The sequence below is a fragment of the Ambystoma mexicanum genome, chromosome 1q, assembly GCF_040938575.1.
Source record: "Ambystoma mexicanum isolate Mex_15411 chromosome 1q, UKY_AmexF1_1, whole genome shotgun sequence".
In the NCBI taxonomy this organism is placed as follows: domain Eukaryota; kingdom Metazoa; phylum Chordata; class Amphibia; order Caudata; family Ambystomatidae; genus Ambystoma; species Ambystoma mexicanum.
This window is the reverse complement of record NC_090922.1, coordinates 686,251,424-686,277,141: the sequence shown is the minus strand read 5'-3', so window position 1 is coordinate 686,277,141 and position 25,718 is coordinate 686,251,424.

Below are 25,718 nucleotides of genomic sequence, written 5' to 3'. Positions count from 1 at the left end.
GAATGGGGAAGGGCAATGGCGGCATGGGGAATTGCCGCCCCGCCAACCTCGGAATGGGGGGTAATTCCCCATTCCGCCATGGCGGAGTCGGTAAGTTACTGGCATGGACCATGGTGCTATTAGCACCATGGTCCAATGCCAGGGTTGTAATGAGGGCCATGGTGGCTGCCTGTTTTTAACAAACAAAATGCCAACTGGGCATGAATCAATCATTCTGAAATACTTACGGCCCGTTTTATAATGGAGTGGTATATTTCTGCTGTTTCCCGACTTTCTTTCACTATATTTGGCATGATTTACAATGCATTTTATGATGGGATTTTACCATTGAAAACACGTTTGTAAATCAGGTCCATTATGTTTGTGTGACTTTTGCAATTTTAACATCGTGTGGGTATGATGAACCGAATATGAGTGATCTATTTGAGTGCACATAAGAGATTAGCACATGTAAATCGTTATTGACCTCCTCTCACCCAATCAGAATGTTTAGAGTGCAGTCAATAACGTGTGGGATTGACTGAATTCGGAAACATTCTGTCTTCAGATCTCGACAGAAAAGCAACAATGCAATTTCCACTCCAAGCAGCTCCAAATCATGGGTTGAGGCCTGCCTGGCCTTACACAGTAAAGATCTTTCTTGACTTTCAAAATTGTATTCCAACGTAAAGATTATAAAGATTACAAAGGTCCTCCTCTGCTGGGCTCAGACCTTAAAGCACACAGTTCACGTAGGTCCCTCTCTGTCGGGATCAGACTTCTCACATCACAGTTCAACACAAACTTCCAAGTGGCTCCCTTCCCCAAGCTTATTGTATTTCAGGTCTCTTTCAATCGGCCTCCGACCCCTTTCGGATGTCAAAGGCTTTCGAATGTGCGTGGCTCTCATTACAGACCACTGCAAGTACACTTCCACTCAAAGTTCACTTTTACTCTTGCTTAATTAACTTTTGCTGTTTTGGTCGCTTTATAGCTTCAGACAATGGACCTTTCACAGAGACTTTCAAATAGGCTGGTTCCTTTTGCTGTACCCCTCCGTTACTTAGTATCGCTGATCTCACAGTTGCTTTTTACTTCAAAGGAAATTCACAGGTGTGCATTTCTTCATGTCTCATCCACATGCATGCAGCCTTCACTTGTGATATAACTTTGCTACTTAATTCGCTTTAACACACACTGGTCTCTCAAGTCGCTTGCCAATTTATCGGCTGTGTGCGCTTCTTTCTTGTTTAGCCATTTCCAATTCACTAGTCAAAGTAAGTAACACAAGTTTGGCCTCAGCTCCCCAACTCTGCCGTTCGACAGGGAGGGTTGCTGGCATCCTTGAAACACAATGGGACCCGGGAGAATAGCTCAGCGGCAAAGTCCTTGCCTTGGAAGCAAGACGATACAGAGTGTCGGGGGGAAATTCTGCCGGGGTCGGCCGGGCCGTCCGCAGACCTCCAGGCAGGGAGGCCCCAACTCCTCCCGTGTATCCCAGATGAGATAGAGTATGAGACACACACAAGAAGCAAGGTGACTCTGCTGTTTATTAGACAAAACGGCAGGGATGGGTCAAGGAGCGTACGCGTCCGTCCTGACACACACACAATCGTGGGGCTCGCAGGCCCTTTTTACTGTATTATGACGCGCTACTTGCGTCACTTCAGAAAGTTAACAAAAAAACTATCGCCACTCTTAATTGGTTGCTCGAGTGGTAGGGTTAGTATAGCACACATATAGAGAACAATGTAAGTGGACAAAGGGTAGTCAGGTGATATATCTGGGTTGTCCCTACAATTACATACATGAGAATTGTTACATGAAGACTCCTGAGGATTGGCTAATATTACTGGCGTCAGTGATAAGAGCCCCATGTTCTGATTGGTGCGCCCGTGAGCTTCCCAGCCTGGGACCACCGCTGTTCCCAGCTCTCGGTGTACCTGCAATTTGCAACAATGTTTCACTATGGGTACGTGCAGACAATGTGAGGATTTATTCATAGCTGGAAGGCTGACTGCTCCCACTGTCGCAGATGTCCATTGAGCCTTTCAAGTGTATCTGCCTGTGTCTCGTAGCGAGGGATCCAGACGCCTCTTCTCTCCTGGGTTTGGCATCTCGTCAGGTTCGGCTTGGTCACGTGGGGAGGGACCGTGTGTGAGGCAGAATTCTGCACAATTAATATTGTTTTTCCACTGTGTGTCTGGTTTAATTTGCAGGTGTGACTTTAACGTTGGTGCGCGGCGTGCGAGGTTGCAACATCGTGCCTTTGATGATTTGTTCTTGGAATGTGGGTTTGCAACATTGCGACCTTGGCTGGTTGTTTCGCTGAGCTCATTCTGCAGGATCAGCAACCTGACTCTTGCTTTGTTAATATCCACGGGAGCTCTTGTTTGAGGCCTACTTGGGCCTGGTGCATAAGTGGCCCGTTTGGTGCACAGGTGCTTTAGGTTATAGGAGCATATAGTTCCATGACCAGTATCGTGTCTTCATTATACTCATGGTGGTAACTGGTTTCAAGAGAAGCGTGAGCAAGCTTGTAGATGAGTTCATGGCGCGTCTTGCGTTTCTGCATTCTGAAAGCCCATGTAAAAATAATAAAGATGCACGTCCGTGAGTATGCCTGTCGCCTACGTCATAGCACTGAGTATATTCTTCGTGTAGATCGGTGCAGGAGTGTCCAGTGTGTATATTTGTATAGATGTGCTTCCCGTTGTCTAGGTCGTCATGGCATCTCTAACGAAGTGTAGGTTTTAGTCTAGTTGGTCCGTGCCGCAGGTGTCGGCATGGCCAGTGCGGGCTGCTGGGCAGGCAGATGGACACATCCGTATGTTCCTGTACCAGGGTATCTGGTCGTCTGGTAAATGGACAAACTCTTCTCGTGGCGGGTGCCTGGGTCGTGACCCTTTAGGCCAAGCGCGAGAGGTGAAGGACAGGAGCCTCCCACTTCAGTCCCCCCTCTGGTCGACTTGTCGACCACAAACATATCCTTCTCGTTATCTCCTCTTACTCGCCATATCTTAGTTATTCCTCCTAGATGTCCATAATGGTTTACATGATCTTCAAATGACCAATACATATATTCACAGGTTCCTCCAGGAGTACAGTATACCCATTTCCCTATGTAGCTCCTGGGGTTTCTTGGGTTCTCGATCTTCACTGATGGTGGGTCTAGATGGTTGGTGATGATTTGGGTGCGCAACTTCTCCCTCTCCTGTATTATCACACCTGTATGTTGGCCATCATCTGCTGGCATCAAGGGGTGCATTCCCACCATTTCGAGCAATTCGTCAGTGGTACGTGCCTTCCGGGCCTTCCAAAATCTAATTATGATCAGCGTAGCTCCAGCCAAAATAGTACAACCCACTATTATTTTCAGTCCATCTGACAGCCAGGATGGCATCCATGACCATAATAGTGAAAACCAGCTCTTATCCTTGTTTACACCGTTACTTTCATCCATCATTTTGGAGTGCATCTGGGCCAATTGTGAAACTGCTTCTGTCAGTGTACCATTGTCAGCATCGTTGGCAGGTATGAACGTGCAGCATGATTGTCCTATCTTTGCACAAACTCCTCCTTCCATTGCTGTGAGAAGGTCCAACACATATCTGTTCTGGAGTGCTACCATCCTTATAGCTCGCAGCTCCTCCTTTATTGCGTTAAACCCATTTACTGTAGAATTGATGGTCATCATTAGTTCCCATCTAGTTATTTGGAGCCATTTTGCGTTTGCGTAAGCCTGCAGTCCTGGGTGTATTATTGAGGAGAAGAACATTGCTGCTCTGCTGAATAGTCTTTGTTCTGGCGGTATTGAGGTTAGTGCCGTTTCCGACCTTCCCCACAGGTAATTTCCTGTCAGTGGCTCTCCTTGTCTTTTTCTTCTATTTAGGACAGTATCATTGCTGTTGGTCTTGTTCCCTTGCTCCTCCTGAAGTGGTGCAGATCTCTTTTTTCTCTTGTCCCCTTCATCCATTTTGGGAAAGTTCGCCACATTGACATGCTTCTTGGGTACCACTAGTGATGGTACATTGACGTGCACCATTGTGCACACACCATTCCACAGGGGAGGCAGTGTATGGTATGCCTTTTCTCCACAGGCCCAATAATGGTCCATTATTACTGCGGTTCCTGCTCCCCCTCAGGTAACTCCATCACACTTGCACAATTGGTGTTATATCCTACGTCCACCTCTCCTTTATGCTGGTAGCATACCTTGGGCGCAGTCAGCGGTAGTATTGGTATTGGGTCTTCATCTGTTTCTACCCACGTGAGCATTGGTACATACTTGATCCACGTCATCCAACATCGGTGATTGTGTGTCTCGATAGTTGAGATAGTTTCTTTTGTTACCATGTTGCTGCCAATCACTCCTATCTCCCAGCTGTTGTCCAGATACACCTTTCCTGTTATCGTCACCAGCGGCCTCTCCCAACATCCTTGTTTACCCGGAACTTCAGTGGCGTACCAATCACATGGTAGATACTGCAGTGTTACTTTCTTTGTTTCTCCTTTTGCAGGACCACTTGTTATGTATCTGAATGCTTCAGCATGTAAACTGCTCTTGTGGTAACTCAAATAGGTCTTGAGGAAGTTGTTTTCATATGGGTATGAGTCTCGTGTTTTCCATGTCATGTGCACTACTGTCCCTTGAAATCTTCCTTTCGTTTGGAACAGTGCCAAGTATATTATGCACTGTGCTGTCTTTTCATCTATTTCTGTGGCAACAAATGTTCGTGAAGCACTCATGGCGTACGGTATTAATGAGCAAACGTAGCAGCTGTCCTCAGTTGTCTGCTTACCAATGCGGGTCATGTGTTGGTACCATATGTTGTTTGTGACGTGTGCTGAATCTTGTATATAATTATCAATACCTTTATTGTCTGAGTATGTGCTGCGTTTAACTCTATTTTGCTTGGGTGCAATGTTACTACTATCACCTGACGTAACACCTGTTGCAGCAGGGGACGGGGGTATATTAGGTTTGGGTGCAGCAATAAAATTAATAGCATAGCTGTACTGCCATACAGAGGCAGCCAAGAACCCGGTGATCATCAAAATCCCTATTATTTTTATTACATATGCTAATCTCACCGGCATTTTGCTCTTACCTTGCTGCAGTCCTGGCAGCGTATTCTTGCGACGTTAAAGATGCCCGCCTAAAAATTCTCAAAATGCTTGTTATTAAATGTTAGTTGTTGGTTTCCTTTAAGCTCTCCCTATCAAATAGTCATTCAGTGCCCAGGCGAAGAGCTGTTCCCATGCTACTCTAAGTGATCTATCTCTTAGGACCGGCAAGTATGGGCGGAGGTGGGGCATGGAATATTCTATGGCCAAGAGGAATGCTGTGTAGTAGACACGTACCCTCCTCCTTTTTAGGTACGTTGGCCTTTTTATTTCGTATACAAATTGGTGTGACAATTCTTCTGGGTAGTTATCGTCTGGGAGTACCATCTACGCCTGGGCAGTGAACTTGTTAGTTAGCTATTTTCTTAACAATACAATAATATGCAGTTCCTGTATGTGCGAGAGAAAAAGAGAACATTCACGTGTTTACATGTGTATTTGTGCAGGCAATGTCCTTCAGTTCAGTTATAACTATACTTGGGGGTCAATGGGCGGGGGGTTTAGGCTCAGTTGGCGGAGGTATTTTTACTCCTTGAGCGTGTGACCATGGGATGGGCAGTATGGGGATCACCCCTTTCTTCGTCAGTTATTGTCTCCGGGGAAGCTGGGTAGTGACACGGTAAGGGAACAATTGGGTCGTTGTCGGTGGTAGAACTTCCTTCCGCTGTTGGGGATGTTGTTGTTGTCCTTCCAATGGACCTGTCGTTGGCGCTGGGGCGGGTCTGCAGTTTGTAGATCTTTACATCATGTAGGTGGTTCCAGGCACGCTTGTCCTTTAGTTTTACTGCTCTTGTTGATACGTCCTCTACCAGATGGGGGCCAGTGAACCGCTTATCGTTCCATCTCCTATTGAAATTGCGAAGTAGCACGTGGTCACTTTTGGCAAGTTTGCACAAGTTCTCCTTTTCCAATTCTGTACTGGCGCCTTCTTCTTGATTGCTGGTAGACCCGCCCCGTGTGCGCTCGAGCTGTTGAGACACAAACACAACACTAGTAATCAAAGAAGACACATATTGATACATTTCATCACCTAACACACTCGCTGAACTTTCGTGGTCAGTGAATGCCCTTGACGTTGGCGTTAGGGGAAGGCGCATTTGACGTCCAGTAACCACCTCGTGAGGGGTGAGGTGGTGGTCGGACCCTGGCCTATTCCTCAATTCAAATAGGGCTAATGGAAGGCAATACAACCAGCTTTTCTTTGTTGTTTGTTGTATTTTTGCAATTGCCTCCTTCAATAGGCCATTCAGGCGTTAACATACACCGTTAGCCTGTGGGTGGTATGCACATGCAAATTTGTGTTTTATGCTCAGCAAGGATGTGATATGCTGGAACATTTCGTTTGCGAAATGTGGGCCATTGTCTGACCTTAACACCTCGCACACTCCCCACCTGGGGAAGACCTCCCTTACTAGGAATTTGGCTGCTCTAAATGCATCTGGGTGTGAACAGGGCCCTGCTTCAATCCACCTAGAGAATGGACATACTACTACAATCATATACCTATTTCCTTGACATATGTTGATCATATCAACATAGTCAATGTGAAGGTGCCGAAAAGGTCCCTCTGGCCGGGGTATGGTACCTCTTATCACTTTTAGGGTATGACCGGCCGTAAACTGTTGACATGTGAGACAATTGCTGATAAAATTCGACACATGAGAATTTAACTCGGGACAGAACCAATCTTCTCTAATTCGTGCTGCAATTATTTCCTTGCCTGTATGGGCTGGGTGATGTAATTGGCTCAGGGCGGTGTTTAAAAGTGCCAATGGTGTTACAACTTTTCCAGTGCCACCCTGGCGCCATAGTGCGTCGGTTGGTGACATTGTACATCCTCTTTTTACCCATATTTCTTTTTCGGCCATTGGTGCAGCCGCTTGTAGCTCCATAATCTGCGTGGCTGGGAGATGGGTGTACCCTTCTTTTATCAACATCTCCCTAGCCATTCCCCTCCCTCTCCCTCTCTGTGAGTCTGTGGGGTTCCATATCTCACCAAAGTATGCAGCATATTTCGCATGTGCGTCTGCTGCTGCATTCCCTTTTGAGACGTGGTCTTCACCATTGGTGTGTGCGGTGCATTTTACTAGGGCTAGTTCTTGGGGGTCGTTTATTACTTCAATTAGTTCAGCCAATAAGAGGGCATGTTGCACTGGAGTGCCATCAGCTCTCCTAAACCTTCTTCTTCTCCATTTTGATAGCCCTGAGTGGACAGTGGATGTAACATATGCACTGTCGGAGTATATGGTTACTCGTTTGTCAAAACTTTCCTTCAATGCCAATATTAGTGCAACCAGTTCCGCGGCTTGAGCAGAGTAATGCTGTGGTAGTTGTACACATTTCATAGCCACACACACCGGCGCCTCCATCATTCTTACCACTGCTGCCCCAGTCCTCCGTATCCCATCTCCTTGATCAATAGTTGATGACCCATCAATAAACAAAAGCTCACCTCCCTCTAGTGCGTTTTCTTCAACTTTTCTAGTACATGAGTACATTTCAGTTATTTGGGTGCAGTCATGGGCGTAATCTCCCTCCTCTATTACTTCTGCTAGGAACCTTGCAGGGTTTACCGTGCTACATCTAACAATTGCTAGTTCAGCTCTAGACAAAATGATCTCATAACCTGATGCCCTCTGCGTTGTTAGTGTGGACTTAGGTTTATTCAATATTGCAAATAGTGCATGTTCCACAAACAGTGTAGTTGGACACCCCATGATTATTGCTGATGCTTTTTCCACTGCAAAAGCAGCTGCTGCGAGACCTTGTTCGCAAGGGAAGTGACCTAACATCACAGGGTCTAAGTGACCGCTGTAAAATGCTACTGGTTTATAGCCCATGCTCGTTTTTTGGGCCAATACTGCTTTCATCACTGCTGAGTCGCAATGTGAAAATATAAAAAATCGTCGCTCATAGTATGGGGATGCCAGTACTGGAGCAGTTGATATCGCGCCTTTCAATTCATCAAAGGCCTCCCTCATTTCCATAGTCCACCCCAACTTTTTCTCCCCTTTATTGGCTTCCCTCAAACCCTCAAGCAGGGGTCCTATGTATGAACTGTAATCAAATACCCATGCTCTACAGTAGTTGCAGAGCCCCAGAAATTGCTGCAGTTCTCTCACAGTCTGTGGCATTGGAGTGCTTGAAATGGCCTGTGCTCTTTGTGGTGCAATCTTTCTTCCATGTTGGGATATCAGTTGGCCAATGTAAAGTACCTGTTCCTGACAGTATTGTATCTTTTCCATGTCTACCTTGTACCCTTTTTCAGCCAATTCGTCAACATTTTTAAGGAGTCCTCTCTGCATTTACTTTCGTTTGTACTGCAAATGATTATGTCATCCACATACTGTAACACTGTGCTTTCCACTTCAACGTTACCCAAATCCATCTGTATTACTCTATTGAAAATTGAGGGTGATTCACAATACCCCTGTGGCAATCTGGTATGTTTCCACTTTGTATTTCGGTAAGTGAAGCTTGTCAAATCTTGTGAGTCTGGGTGTAATGGTATTGAGAAAAAAGCATTTTTAAGGTCAATCACTGTAAATCGTGATGCTTCTGCTGTAATGCCACACAATATTGTGGCCGGGTTTGCTGTTACTGGATACTCTGCTTCTACTATGTTGTTCAAGGGCCTGAGGTCCTGTATGAAGCGCCAAGACCCCCCTTTAGCCTTGCGCACTGGGTACACAGCCGTGTTACATGGTGATTCTGAGGGGACCAATATGCCATTGTTTATAAGGGCCGTTATGGTTTCATATATGCCCTTATCTGCCTCTTTTGACAGTGGGTACTGTTTCACTCTTGGTAGTATGGCACCTTTTTTCAATTTTATCCTTACACCCCCTATGCTTTTTATGCATCCCACGTCATAAGGGCTAATAGTCCATAATGATTTGGGCACCTTTGACATATCCTCCTTAAAGAAGGGGACTGGGGTGCATGCAGGTGCCTCAAGTGCCATTGCAATTTTCTGTGCTACTTGTTTGTGAGCCACTCTTAGCCATATTTCTACACTCATCATGAACACCATTTCACCTTCCTCCTTTTCTTCTGAGAACAGCTCCTCATCTGACACCTGGGTCAGCCTACATCCTTCTGCTAGTGCTATCACTGCCCTCCATGCTCTTCCTTCTTTATCTTGGGCGTGCACAGCAATATAATCAGCTGTTGCAATAATGCTCTCAATGTGCATTACAAACACCTTTCCTTCTGGTTCATTAACAGGTGTTTCTGGTCGGAACAGATAGGCTGCTGGCCTCCTCCATATTTTCCCTTCTATCCCTGGCATCCATGCAAATGCCATGTCTGTTCCATACTGGAATAGCTCGCCATCTACTGGTTCCGCCCTAATCGCTGTCTGTCCACAGTATGCTTGCATAATCTGTCGTGCTGCGAGCATGTTAATCCCTGGAGTAGAGCAAATTATGCCATCCTCTGTAAAGGAGATCGTCATATTCAACCTGTTCATTATGTTCCTCCCCAGTATATTTACTGGTGAGGCACTATAATATAAAAGTGGAACCGACAGATCATAATCTCCAATAGATAAGGGAACGTTATCAGTAAAGGGAACCAACCCTTTAGCCCCAGAAAATCCTTGGGTGTTCATGGCTTCGCCTGACATCTTAAATTTACCTTCCCTTATGCAAGACCGGGTTGCCCCGGTGTCAACAAGGAATGATAATTTTTTGTCACCTATCGTTACCTCTATGCGTGGCTCCTCCGCACTATTAGGTGTTACTGACAGGATGGGACACACCAAGGCCGTCTGTGGGCTGTCCTATTGGGGGTACAATGATTGGCCATTCCCTGTGTAAGGGTTGTGTCCCAAGACCGTCACCCTACCCAACTGCGTTTGTTGAGTTTGGGGTTGTTGTGTTAGTGCTACTTGTTGTTGTGGCAGTGGCTGTTGTTGTGTTATTTGTTGTTGTGGCAGTGAATATGTTTGTGGCTGTTGTTGTGTTATTTGTTGTTGTGGGTCACTTCCTTGTTGTAACGTCTGCTGTTGTTGTATGCCCTGCTGTTCTTGTGAGGTCCTAGGTTGTGCCTGTTCATTCCATGCTGGTGTTCCTGGCCTGACCCTACACGTACGTGACATGTGTCCTAATAATCCACAACTCCAACACACGGGTGGTTCCCTGCTTTGCCATGGGAAGCTCCCTGTGTTGTCCTGGTATATTGGTTGCCCTGTGGGGTAGGAATTTCTAAGTCCTCCCCCCTGCTGTTGGGTATTATATCCGTATCCTCTCCCTCTCATAAATCCTCCTCTCTCCCTGTTATAACTATAATACCCAGCTCCTTGCATTGGGTACCCTCCTCCCATGTTTGGTGCTTGTAATTGCAGTGGCGGCACTTGTTGTGTTATAGTCTGTGGAGGTGCTATTTGAGCGGGATCTTGTGCAGCCACTACTTGTGTGGGGCTTTGGGCCATTGGTGTGGGCGTAGTTATTAGTGCCCCTTCCATTGTGTATTTAGTAAGTTTTTTCTGTACTAGTTTAGCCTCTTCTGTTTTTCTGTCCTCTTCCTTTTGTTTCATTTTTCCTTGCCATGTCCTGCAGTGATGTACTATAGTCAGTTGTATTTCTGGCCATGGTTTTGCTTCCATTCCCACTACTTTCTTTAGTTGTTTCTGAACTCCTTCTGGGAGCCCTTGTACTAGTATATGATAAAATATGGCTGGTGTTTTATCCCATTGTTCTCTAGTTTCCATGCGCCACTTCTCTTGGATATCCTGGATATAATCAACAGGATCCCCATTCTCACGCATCTTACGGGAAGTAATTGCTCCTATGTCTGATGTGTCTGGGTACTGTACTCTCAGTGCCTGCCATAGCGCATGTCTGCAGTTTGCAAATGGTGCCCCATCATGCAATGTGTTTGTTATTGTTACCCCATGGAATCCCGCTCTCTTCCAAATGTCATCCGCTCTATCCCCTAATATTGATATTAACAGGCCCTTTACATCTCCTACTGCTAGTTTCTGTCCTGCGGTGTGTTTCTCCATTTCATATATCCACTTACCCGCACCTCCACTTAGTGATGGAAGCCTACATTTTATATTTTCTTTATCCGTATGCTTCCAAGGGACGTACTGTGGTCTAACCCCTCCTCTCTCCAATAGTGGCATTAAGTTGTGTCTTGTGTCACCCTTTACGTTCCATAATATTGAGTCCTCACACCCCTCCTCTTCTTCCGTTTCCTTTACCTCTTTAATTTCGTCCTTATTACCCCTGCTCCTAACTCCTTCTCCATCCTTTCCTCTCCTTTCGTCATTTCCTGTATTTAATGTGGGCGTGTTTATTTGTCTGTCCTGCCTGCGACTAGGGAGGTCTCTAAGCCGACATGCATAGGGTGTCAGTTCGTCTATGAAGGGCGCGAGCTTTATTCTGCGCAGCGAGCGTGAGGTGGTTGAGCATGTAGGGTGCGATGGGGGAGGGCGTGATGGAGATGGGGATGGTGTAGTTTCATTGGTTTGTCTTTCCACTAGTCCTTTCTCTCCCTCCTCACTTCTCTCCAGGTCCTCCCTTCTCCTACTGATCCATGGCGAGTCTATGTTGGTTCGGGTGAGGTATAGCTTATCTAAGCTTTCTCTTTCACTTTTTCTTCCTTCCCTCTCCACTCCTTCTTCCTCCTCACTAACAAAAAACATTCATAAATGGCACCCCCCACTCTGCCTTTTTCCCTTTTATTGTTACTGTTTCCAAGTCTATTAGGTCTATTTCTCCTTTTCCTTTGTCACCAACTGCTCCCCCTAGTGCTGATGTTGTTGCTACTTCTCTACTTCTATATACATCCCCCCATTTTTCACTCTCCCTACTCCTCCCTTCTCTTCCCCCTTCACTTCTCTCCTCCATCTCCCTACTATTTTCCTCCCTTTTTCTTTTCAATTCCTACATCACTTCGTTGCTCATCTGTTCCAATATTCTTTCATCCTCTTTCTTCCTTTCCCATTTCACCCTTTCTCTTTCTACTATACTTTCTATTACTTTCCCCTCTTCATATTTCTTAGCTGTCTCTGATAGTAACCTCCTCTTCCATATTGCCATTTCCTTCTCTTTTTCTTCTTCTTCCTTCTTCTTCTCTCTCAGCACTACTCTTGATACCCTGTCTGCTGCTGCTTTTACCCTTTCAGCTTCTCTCCTTTGCTCCTCATTTCGTTCCCTTAATTTTTCCAATTCGTCCCTACCTTCTTTCCTTTTCCTCACTCTCTCTCTCTCCTCCCTCTCGAGCTGTTTGATCAGTTCATTCTGCTCATCCCTTAGCTTTGCTAATCTTTCCTCCAAAATCTCTTCCTTTTGCCGTAATAGCTCCTCCCCCCTTATTTCACTCACTCTTGCACTATCTTCGTCTGTTCTCTTTACTACCTCCCTCTCTTCTCCAGTTAGTGAACCTCGTAATTTTAATAATATCTGTGCAGCTACCCACTCATCATTTCCTATCTCTACAGTCTGCTCTTCTCCAATCCTCCCCTCCCCCACTGGCATCTTCCTATGAGCCACATATGGTGGAGGGCTGTATGCCGGGTTCGAGTATCCTTCAGCCGCCCTTAACTGTCCTTCTATTTCTCCTAATTCTCTTAAAGGGTACAACCCTCCTCCCTCTGTTTTCACTCCCGGTGTTATGGGTATCTCGTTGTTCGGTTCCTTTTTTATGTCGTCTGATTTATCAATCTTTTCTCCTCCCTCTCCTCCATTCCCTGTATTCTTTGTGCTTTCACGCCCCTTTTTCCCATCCTCTCCTTCTTTCTTAATCTCCTTTTCTTCTGGTGTTTCCCCCATAGTGAACATTCCATTTGGTCCTGGTTGGGACCCCTGGAACATCCTCCATAAGTTAAACACCTCCACATGGCTTGCCAACTTCTTCCCCTTGTATGTATTGTGCAGATGGTTTAGCAGTGAATGTTGGGCATATGGATCGAAACTACCATTAGGCGGCCATGGTGTTAACATTTTGTTATCCGTCCCCTGGGTCCACTCTATGCTGTACTTAATTAATTTCTCCCTATGGGGTGGCAGTGTGGTGCATATGTGTTGTAGTGGGGTAGTGAGGGTGTTCCCCCACCCTCCCGACCCTGTCCCGTATGACATAGTGGTGCTCCACTTGTTACCCTTCCCTTCACTAGCAGTTTACAATATACAACCTTATATTGTTTACCTGGCCCTGTAAGTGTGGGGACTTACGACAATCCTTTGACAAATTATGCAATAAAAATTATAAAAAAATAAAAAAATATATATATATATATATATATATGTAAGGTTTATACTACACCCTTACGGCCCCCTGCGGCCGAAGCGCACGCAGCCCCCTGCGGCTGCGTACTCTTTACGACGCTCTTATACAGTCGTCCTGTTTCCCCGTTCTCCTCCCCCTTTTACACTTGCCGTGGCCGGCGTTCTCCGTGCGCAGCCACGCCCCTCTCCCCTTCTCCTTTTCCCGATCCACTCATTTACCGTTTATCTCCGTATCCGCTTCCTTATCATATTTCTCTTCCCTACCACTCTCAAAACCAAAGTTCCGTGTGCTCGCGATATCCTATTAAAAAGCCCTACTGGTGACTTCACCGATCTCTTCGAGCTACTGGTACATTCTTCATATGTTCTTTAAGTTCAAAATACACTTGCAATCTACCCCCGCTAACCCTACAGCTGTCTTCCTGTCACTCCTGGAACAAGGTAATCAAATCAATAATATAATCGGACTGCGCACGCTGCGTCGCCTCGCGTGTGATACGCCCCTCGACAGGAGGACTTAACCAGCCAATTATCTTCCGTATTGGGCAACTAGGCAACTAGCTACCGCCTACAGGGAAACGTCATCTACCTATCGAGTTTCTTGCTCGAACAATAGGGAACCTCGTCTACTCATGGATCAATAAATGCCAAATCGTAGGAAACCACACACACCCACCCTTACACGTAGTCGCGACTTAGGCCAATCAGTGTCTTACGAGCGGCCGCACGTGATGTTCTCGTGCTCCGCCCCCCTCTTTCGCATGACGTAGCCGACTGCTCTCGCACTCGTTTCGCTACCATTCATTCCATTGGCAACACTAAGTTGTTAGACCTTCGCCGCGCATCTGTACAACACCTCCCTCCTCCCTTATTTACTTCCTCCCCCCTCCCTCACAATTTCGCATTGCTTCTTGTGCGTGTCATGCTCACCAAGTTCTCTCGATGCAGGGCCGCTCGACTGCGTGCACCCCTCCGAGCGGCTCGCCACCTCCCCTCGTCTGGACCACGTCTGCACACTCGCCAACCGCGGGCGGGATACTTCTCAACCGGCTCCCGAGGGCCAATATCCGGATTGCGCTGTCCGGTCTTCTCGCAGCTCCGCGATGGTCCTGTAGTCTTCAGAAGGGGGCAACGGCAGAGGGGGCCGCGCCGCCGGGCCTCCTCGCAACGGGAGTGCCTGGAAAAGTAAAAAAAATAAAAGTTGATCTTAAACAGATCTCAGCGGTGCCTCCAACTTGTCGGGGGGAAATTCTGCCGTGGTCGGCCGGGCCGTCCGCAGACCTCCAGGCAGGGAGGCCCCAACTCCTCCCGTGTATCCCAGATGAGATAGAGTATGAGACACACACAAGAAGCAAGGTGACTCTGCTGTTTATTAGACAAAACGGCAGGGATGGGTCAAGGAGCGTACGCGTCCGTCCTGACACACACACAATCGTGGGGCTCGCAGGCCCTTTTTACTGTATTATGACGCGCTACTTGCGTCACTTCAGAAAGTTAACAAAAAACCTATCGCCACTCTTAATTGGTTGCTCGAGTGGTAGGGTTAGTATAGCACACATATAGAGAACAATGTTAGTGGACAAAGGGTAGTCAGGTGATATATCTGGGTTGTCCCTACAATTAGATACATGAGAATTGTTACATGAAGACTCCTGAGGATTGGCTAATATTACTGGCGTCAGTGATAAGAGCCCCATGTTCTGATTGGTGCGCCCGTGAGCTTCCCAGCCTGGGACCACCGCTGTTCCCAGCTCTCGGTGTACCTGCAATTTGCAACAATGTTTCACTATGGGTACGTGCAGACAATGTGAGGATTTATTCATAGCTGGAAGGCTGACCGCTCCCACTGTCGCAGATGTCCATTGAGCCTTTCAAGTGTATCTGCCTGTGTCTCGTAGCGAGGGATCCAGACGCCTCTTCTCTCCTGGGTTTGGCATCTCGTCAGGTTCGGCTTGGTCACGTGGGGAGGGACCGTGTGTGAGGCAGAATTCTGCACAATTAATATTGTTTTTCCACTGTGTGTCTGGTTTAATTTGCAGGTGTGACTTTAACGTTGGTGCGCGGCGTGCGAGGTTGCAACATCGTGCCTTTGATGATTTGTTCTTGGAATGTGGGTTTGCAACATTGCGACCTTGGCTGGTTGTTTCGCTGAGCTCATTCTGCAGGATCAGCAACCTGACTCTTGCTTTGTTAATATCCACGGGAGCTCTTGTTTGAGGCCTACTTGGGCCTGGTGCATAAGTGGCCCGTTTGGTGCACAGGTGCTTTAGGTTATAGGAGCATATAGTTCCATGACCAGTATCGTGTCTTCATTATACTTCTCATGGTGGTAACTGGTTTCAAGAGAAGCGTGAGCAAGCTTGTAGATGAGTTCATGGCGCGTCTTGCGTTTCTGCATTCTGAAAGCCTATGTAAAAATAATAAAGATGCACGTCCGTGAGTATGCCTGTCGCCTACGTCATAGCACTGAGTATATTCTTCGTGTAGATCGGTGCAGGAGTGTCCAGTGTGTATATTTGTATAGATGTGCTTCCCGTTGTCTAGGTCGTCATGGCATCTCTAACGACGTGTAGGTTTTAGTCTAGTTGGTCCGTGCCGCAGGTGTCGGCATGGCCAGTGCGGGCTGCTGGGCAGGCAGATGGACACATCCGTATGTTCCTGTACCAGGGTATCTGGTCGTCTGGTAAATGGACAAACTCTTCTCGTGGCGGGTGCCTGGGTCGTGACCCTTTAGGCCAAGCGCGAGAGGTGAAGGACGGGAGCCTGGTCTTCCATTCTCCCACTTCAAGAGCAATACAGGTTTGATCCCGGGTCCGCGCATAGAAACCTCTGGGTATTAAGCGCATCATAAATAACCTATCCTATCAATGCAATCTTCACTTGTGGGATCTGGCTTTCTCCACAGGTCTTTCACAGTGTTTCAGAGGCAACGACCTTCAGTAGGGAACCCTTGGGGTTTTCCGCCTGCTGCTCTCATCTCTTGGTCGTTGTACTGCTCCATTAGGTGTGCCTTTGTCCAAGAAGTGCTTCTCATACTCGTGTTCCATCTTGGTCAGAGTGTGTCTTTAGGTGGTGCATTTTATTTGTGTTAGGAGAGCTAACTGGTATCAGGTGTATGCACTTGGCATAAAGGGCTTGACTTTGCCTGCCCCGATTAATGGGAAATGTCCAGTACAATGTGAGGGAGTTAGTCTGGTTACTCTCAGTCACCCTCTTCCTCTGCCCAGTGTTTTCGTAAAAAGTGAGGGGGGTTGGGACTGCAGAGAATCCTACAAAATAGGATGGGGTATATGAACAAAAAAAGGGGGGAATAATGCATCTCACCATCGGCTGTCTCACCCCCACTTCCTGAAGACCCCTCACCCACGTGATCCTCCTGCACTGGTCCACCCCCAGGGTCTGGATCCAAAGGTGATGGTTGTGCCCTGGCCACCGGAGAGAGAGATCCCGGGGACTAGCGGGTGAGACACGCTCTGGTTTCTCACACACCCCTAAAAAGACATCTCAAGAACACCATTATCTACAAAAACAAGTCAGTAGCTGGTTTATGTATTTATTTATTTATTACATTTATATAGCGCGCAGGCATCCCAGGGGCATTGTGGCACTGTTACTTCTAAGGAGACTTAGTTACAATGGGTACAGTTGCGCCTTGGGTTACAGTGGGGCGGTGACCTGTGATCAGATATCGGTGGTATCATACAACATAATACATCATACATGATATTCATGAGAGCTTGGTCGTATGGTGTTGGTTAGGTGAACAGGGTAGTACTGGTTGCACTTTCAACATGTCGGCACGCTTATGGAGGAACATCCTGCTGCTCAAAATGCTTGTATATGCCACCCATCAACAATGCAAACCCATTCTAGCTATTGCCTCTTATGATCTGGTGGCTGCTATTTCGGAGATTGCGCAGAACACTTTAAAGAGACACATCCCCCTAACACACCGTCAAGTAAGTGTGCTGAAAAAGAAACTTGTCAAGAAGCAGATATCAATACAGGATGGAAGAAAAGTGGTCTCGCAGGCCAGTGGATTCACAGGATCTCTCAAAAGCATAGCCCTAGCGCTAATCACCAGATTGCTTGGGGGTTAGTGATGGAGAACGCTCACAAGATGTATTTGGTAGACAAGTATCAGTTAGAAAATCTGGCGGGCCCACACCCCGCAGGATTGGGATATACGGAGGGTTACCACCATGCGGCTCGACTCGGAAATTAAGGATGTTTTAAACAGGCCTGATTCAGCAGTGCATGATAAAGTGGCTTATATGTGGATATTATCCATAAATACTTAAATCACGCTGAACACAGAGATGCAGAAAAAAACAAACCAACCTTAACATGCCCCCAGATAAATCTAGCAGTGTGAATGCACCACCGGCGATAGTCCCTTTTGTGATAGACGTGGTAAATACACTTAGCCAGTGCTATAAACCTTAGGCAAAACTACTGCTATATAAAATGGAACTTGAAAAGGATATGGAAGCATGGACCGATAGGGCAGAGTTTATCTACAGAGGTAGGGATATAAGGGGCCCTTACTTCCACAACCTATTATAGGGTATTACCAGTCGACAGTCCACATCCATGAAAAATAAACCCAGCACTTGGAATGAGTTCATGCAGACGGTTGCTTACTAAAATATCCCGACAACTGTAGTTGGAAATGTTACTCAACAATGCCTTCTGCAGAGACTAAAACCTGGTGCCACAGCTACCCCGCAACAACAACAAAGCCCTCTAGATAAACCCGGAACAATCACCCCTATAAACAGATCCCATTTGCTCAGTCCAGAAGCGAGGTGGAATACCTGGGGGTTTAAGAAATCTTTACCCACCCCTGCACAATTCTACAATGACACTGCTGCCTATACCTCTAAAGCATCTGGTCCTTGCAGGAGACGCATCCCTCCTAGTTGGCTGGCTGAGAGTTAACTGTCTGATTAATGCAAATGACCAATTGTCTACATGTATATAGAAGGATTGATGTTGATTTTCTTTTTGTATTGACATGTTTGTGGTATAATGTTTTTTCCTTTCTGTATTAGGTGTCTTTTTCATAAATACATATGTTTACAATTAATAAAATGGTCTGTTTGTTTATTACAATGACATATATATTATGTATAGTAACAGATGACAGTTGTTTATTTTAAAAATGTTATTTTATTGTTATATGTAACACCAGATAGACAACACACATTTGCATTTCTGACCGAGTACAATGTCTGCGAGATCTATACATCTTGTTCATGTTGTTAACAAACCTCATCACTATTTGATCATATTGCTTGCAATTGTACAAATACATTTTCAAAACAGCTGAAAGCGATCTCCATTCTGACATTTCACTGATAAAGCATATACAATGTTGCCCACAGGTAATAGCTTTAGCGTCTTGGACTGGCACGGTAGTTTACCATGAATAATTTGCAAATTGCAATGCTTTTCACATTTTCTGTTAAAAACTCTGGCATATATGGGGTGTTGCGGGAAGTGGGCAAAACTGTTAAACTCTGTTAGCGTATTCCCTTCCAACCACTGAGATATCCACTGCATCCCACTCTGGGCCTGTGGATTGGTGTTAGCCATGTGGGACATGTAATGCTGGCATACACACTGTGAAATGTTTGCTGAGTGTGTCTATGGTTATGCAGAAATCCTTTTATCTGTAGACTATCCATTAAATATCAAAGAGTATGTTTCTTTGCACGTTGATCTCAAAAACGCTATCAAAAATGCTCCACACTAGCAGCGAGTGCACAGTGAGTAGGTTTCTTTCAAACTTTATCTAAGCACGTAGGTTCCCACTATTCAAGAGGTTGAAATGACCCATTGATGCATTGTTGAGTATTAGATCGAAGGCCAGTGGGGTATAGCCGAAAGCACAGTCGTTGCATTTAAGTGAAACTGGCAAATCACACATGTGCTTCCCTGTAATAGACAGAAGGCCCATGTATTCCCTGATTATGTTTGGAACTCCAAAGTTAGGAGCATATGCTATTGCTGGGATAGAGACAGCATCCTTATGCACCGCTGCATAGTTCATTTTACAGTGTTTGAAGTCGAAGGGATTTTGATCGTATGCGCTGGTGAGCAACACTGTTTCAACAATCCCCATGATGATTATTTTTGGGAGCTGTCGCAGGAACAGGTTGTCTTAACTAGTAGCCCAGCTACCGGTAGCAAGACTTTAAGGGCTACCCTCTCAACCGGATATTTTAGGTAGATATTTGCAACGCCTCAGCACGTGCTAGTCCAATGGTTGGGAATAAGCCAACATGTTTAACAAATAAGCTTGCAGATATGATGACTAGCTTGTATTGTATGGCATACCCGCTCATGAGGCAGAAAGGGTCAGTGTTTCTGGATAGTTTCACTTTAAGGTCAACGCTGTTGATCAATAGTTTATCCTGGAAGGAAAGGTCAGCATGTAGACGTCCAAGTAAATCCAATATTCTGCCCCCATGATGGCTTTTGCAATATTGGCGGCCGCTGTTCATACATTCGAGTTAGCTAATTTCAATACACGGTTTAGGAAGGGCATTGCCGAGACAGAGCGGTCTGAAGTGCAGCCACAACCAGATTTTCCTGTATTTAATATATACAAGCTGTCCTTGATTGTCTCTTATCTGTATGTTGATAGTGTCAAAATGTTTTTTTTCACACAGGGACATAATTGAGTTTGTTGTATTGAATGTTGACAATATTGTTGTTTTCTCTAATCTCCACGGTTCTAAGTAGCGGTGCGTAGCTTTCCCCAACCCTTTGATACTCTACTATATCGCTGTAAAGTAGTAGGCTGTAAAAAACCCTATTTATATCAGCGTGGGTTTTTTCCCACGGTTCCTCTTTACTTATAATGTGTTGCACGGTTCCCAGTATGTTATGCAGTCTCCCCATTGTTGAAAACCTGACATATGGATCTGAGCACTGCAGAAAACCTTTCCGCTGGTACATGTCTAGGTATAACATCATATCACCATACTCTGGTATGGCTGCTATCGCTCTGTTGATGCTTCTGACAATGGAGTGTATATCTGGGTAACACCCCTCATCGAACCACCCCGGTGAGAAATGCAGATGGTTTGTTCATTTAATGATAAACATGTCTTCCCTGCTACCTAAAGTATCCCACAAGCGGACGTACTGAACTTCTGTGAGCGCCACAGTCAATTGTCCTTCCAAGTGTATGGGTTTGGCAAGCTTCATGGTAAAATTGGATATTTTGTTCTCTGGGAATGTATCAGCAGAAGCGTTAATGGGGAGCATAATGTAAAGAAGTGTAGACTCCATGACACACCCATTATGCACCCATAACATCTAGAGATCCGGCGCCCACCCAACTGTTGAATTTGTCATGCCACCCCAGCCATTTGACTACATATTGCTTCTTAGTGCCTCATCATTTACTGGTTCTAACTTTTTCTATTCTAAAGACTCATTGTTGATCTTTGCTGACTTTCTGGATCTCCTCCCCATAAAAAAAACATTGAACAGCTTCCCCTAGGGAATCAATTAGTCTATATACTTAAAGAGCTTCCCAATGAGTCACTCAATCTCTGATACATATCTCATTGCTGTAGTTCTGCTTATATCCCTCTGTGAAGACGGCCTTGAATTATAACCAAGCCACCCAATTTTTGACAGACCAAATTTAATGTAGTTAGAAAATGTGGCATTCAAAGCCCCAGCTAGATCCACAAGATATAGGTTAAACAGGGTGGCAGCCAATATGCAACCCTTTTTAACACCTCTACAAGTCGGAATCATGTCAGTAACCCTGCTCTCGCCATCTAGCCTGGCTCCTACAGAGGTATTGGTGTATAGCAACCTGACCTTATGTAGCAGTCCCTGTGGGATACCCCATTGCATGTGTTTGTTCCACAACTTATTTCTAAGGATGGTGTCGAAGGTGGCACTAAAGTCTATTAATGCTCCATAGACTGGGAGCTGCCGCTTATGCCATGCATATTCTATAACAGATACTAAGATGGTAATATTATGAACGGTGGAGGATTTTCTACAAAGACCAGATTGATTTGGAGGGAGAATGTGGTTCTCGGGGATCCATTGATTTCATTCCTGTTGTAATACCTTAGCATATATCTTGGCTGGGAGGTCTAACATTGTTAGCATGCAATAGTTACTAGGGTCCTTCCAATTGCCTTTTTTATGAATAGGCAAGATAGAGCTCTCTCTCCAAGTTGTAGGGACTTGCTGATATTTACCTATACATTGGAACAAGAGGATTAAAGCCTCTGACCACGAATTTGGGGATAGCTTAAGTAGCACGTTTCAGGTACCATCTGAGCCTACTGCTCTAGAGGTAGGTAGGGTTTGGATAAAGAGCATATTAAATATTTAAAGTTGTCAAATGTTGCACAGTGATCCTGTGGGATACATATTTTGCAGTATTTTCCATTATTCCATACAGAGACTGCTGTTGACTCCGTCGATAAGCAAAAATGCATCGCATGGCAGTAGCTGATAGAAATTCATGAAGCTTCCTGTCAAACAGCCAGTGTACCTTCCAGAATCGGAAATGCTGATGCATGTCATACACCACTGTACTCAATCAAAGTTCTGCAATTAATCATATACTGTCCATACCCCTTCGATAAGGGTTTTGAAAATAGCTGTCCATTGTAGGAGGGTTGCTGTTGGAACATATGTTTGCAATACATAAACCATTGTTACATTGATGTCTGCATACCTCTGGTGGTCTTTCCAGATAGCACAACATACTTGCACATATAGTATTTAGATGTTCTTTAAATAAATCCAACAAACATTTTGCTACTCATCCAATGGCGGGTTTCACATTAAATTGATCACTTTCTATCAGGTGTTCATTTTTTATTTCCTGCAAATGAGCACAAATACATTTATATTATCTACATTCTCAATCTTCAAAGGTCAGTTTATGGGATACCATGCATGTTGCTGTGCCATACTGTTTTAGCTATACTTTATAGATCCACTAGCAAACTATTTTCTCAATTATTCTTCTAACACACATAGCACCCTTGTCTAAACTACTTCATTTTCAAGAGTGGTTTATCTGCCGATTGTATAACCCACAACGTTTTAGACAAACACTGTTTTGACCCTTTCCCAACACTTAGCTGGGTTAGCGACTCTATTAGGCGCATCATTTCAACAAGGTGTTTAGGGATCAACATGTGACATATTTTACATAGTGAATTTTCTGTTTAAGATATTTGCCAACATTCAGGAGCATCCTGTTGGGGATTGTCAATTTTGTGTCATGAGCACCCTCTGTAAAACTGTTATAAACACGTTTTCACCAATATGACTGTGAAGCCCTGAATAGCTCAATATCAATCCAGGTCACAACTGATGTGTCTGCATTGTCTTTCAAGCTATTAGTCTCCATTAGCAAAACACATTCCCCATATAGGCCATTATCGTAATCTCCTGTTTTTCAATTTGGTTAGAACAGCAAACACAACAAATATTGATAGTTTCTGCTATAGCTTGACTCTCCTCACTGCCATTCACTTTATCAGCTAGAGTCTGTAAACAAACAGAAATGCATGGTTTTAACACTGGGTTAGTTGTCTCCCCCAATAAAATGCAAACATTTGCTTAAAAAATATAATCACCAGCTTGTACGTCATACGATATTTAGTCACCAGAGCTTTCTTGATTCTCTCAGTGTTCATGGGTCCATTGTCACTCTCCGGTTACCATAACTGCCTCATTCTGCATGACCATGGATTCATATTCGCTGTCTTCAGAGTCTACTCTTCCTGCACATTATTGCGCAGGATCCGCTCCCAGGAGTTGCTTCAGAACCACATTGTCACCCCAAGTAGCCATTTCCAGATAAACCGTGGCCACAGCTGTTTCCTCCTTAATGTTTTGAATGAAATTTCCAACAGACCGCCCCATGGTCATGGTGATGATTGACGGCTAGTTGCTGACAAAAAGTGGAGCCATGTTCTCGCAGAGGTCCTGAACTTCCGGGGGTTGTGTTCCCCTCGTTGTAACTGTAGTGGTTCATAATTGCAGTTTCCTCTGCACCATGCTGAATTGCACCAGGGAAGTCAGAAGAGCACTCATGTTTCTGAAACCTACAATAACAGGTATATATCTGTGTTTTAATGCCCACCTCCAACAGCATCATTGCCTTAGAACTGTCCATAGACCTGTGCCTTTTTATAGCACATCCAATTGATATAAAATGTATATAAAATGTACATGACAAATTTTAGGGTTCTTATCAAATTTAAATACAAATTATTGTGGTTCTTAGCAAATTTATATTAAAATGATTGGGGGCCTTATCAAATGTATATCAAATGTATATAAAAAATGTTGGGGGTCAATACATTTTATATAAAAACATATTGGAATTCAATCAAATTTATAGGAGTTCAGGGGGTTTGGAAACAGGAGAGGAAAGGGGCAAGGCCGCCTGTCAAATTTAACATTGACAAAAAAGATATCCCCTACAACTACTGAAAACCCATTTTGTTTTACATGACATCTAATGCATGCACGTTAAACCTGTTCCAGTTCGACCAAATTGTAATTAAAATGCTTAACATATGAAGACAACCATGTTTTTTAAATACTTCAAAATATAACCACAGTTATTTTACTAACTCACTTTGTCTATATACTTTACTCACTCTTAAAGCACGATATTTTACTTCAGCACAAAATCTCCAAAACTTGTATTGCTACTATCACCATGTGCTAATAGCCTTCTAGACCTCTGGAGGCTCATTATTGCTTGGGATAATGCCCCTTACCCAATTTATGGTCTGCGGCTCTTACCCCACGATAACAGCAACTCCCTCATATATATCATGTAAGACTATATTATTTCTCATCAGAAACTCAAGCTGTTGTGAGTTGTTTGGATCCTTGCCTTGTGGGATGCTCCTTTGCTCTTTAGCTAGGCTCATGCTCTGAAAATAAGAAATGCAAAATACAAATTCAAGCAAACAAAACATTAGACATTTCAGGGCAAGAGTGAATGGAGTATAAGCACTGATGCAGCCTCAAAGAAGATTACAACTGCAGAAGACAAAACATTGAAAGTGGTCCAATCCTATTTGAGTTCTTTTTAGTTAATTTGCGGTCACTAAATCTTGCTAAATTACATTTGCGCCCCCACCGTCAAAGGAAGAGGTGTAGGTGCTGTGTAGTTTATTGATGGTTGGAATAATCAGCACATAGAATTGTGGGACTATCAGGATGGAAACTATCTGTGTCTACCCAGAGCTGGCCACTAAAATCTGTACTTTACACGCCAGGCTGCCCTATGGAGTCTTCACGCACGTCCCTCAATCTTTACTTTCAGTGCCCATTATAATTTATGTATTAAGTCAGAAAGCCTGCATTTTTCAATGGCGTGCTGAGACAACGCTACAACAGGATGGTTCATCAAATGTCTTCAAGCTATGTGCTTATGGCCAGGGAAAATTGAACAACAAATACTGCCTGGTAAGGCTTCCAAGCTACTTGGATAATGTCCTTTTCTTTGGGGGACACTTTCATCTCTTTCTTACATACAGTTACTGATAGACTGTGAGGTGGCTGAGCACATTGCGTATCTCATGACCAAGCGTGACACACAGAAGGTGTAAGAGAATCGCCGTTTGCTTCTTCAAGGTGAAACCTCTCTGTGTATACAACGCCAGGTATTGGGAAAGTCGTCGTTATAAAGATAGTGCGAATGTGCTATACATTGTAAATCGAACGTGAACCTTCACATAAAGACGGCAGAGAGAGTGCTTGCATTTAGAGTCAGCGCAGTGATAGTGTGTGATGCTGTTAACCTTTATGTCATTCTGCTATGCACAAGCATTGCCAAAAAGGGACATTATTTTAAAAGCTTGCATGGAAATATGTCGCCGCAATGCATCAATATGCCGTTCACCAACCAGTCCACACCCCACCAGCCTCATACAAGCAACAACCAAAAAGCCTACAGTGTATCACATGTATCCTCTGAACCGTGCATATCACTTCTATTTGGAGATGTTTGGAAACTGCTGCTCCCATTCAGGCATTTTAATGCAGATAGTGTGTGGGTGCGCGTGCGTGTCCGTGTGTGGCCTGCTAGGAGTGCTGGAAGGATGGAGCGCATGACCTCCAAGATTAGATGCCCGAATACCGAAAGACTGCACGTGCCATAGCTGACAAGTACACCCCGGTTTGAAGAGTGCATTATTAAACAATGTCACATGGCAGCAAGGTCTATTTCAAAAGAAAATCAAACCTGGAAGTCATTCGGGTTAGATGTGCTGGTCTTCTGCAACATGTACACATGCATCACCATGTAACAAAGCATCGCAGTGAACAGGGATTCGCGTGTGTAGATGTGCTCCT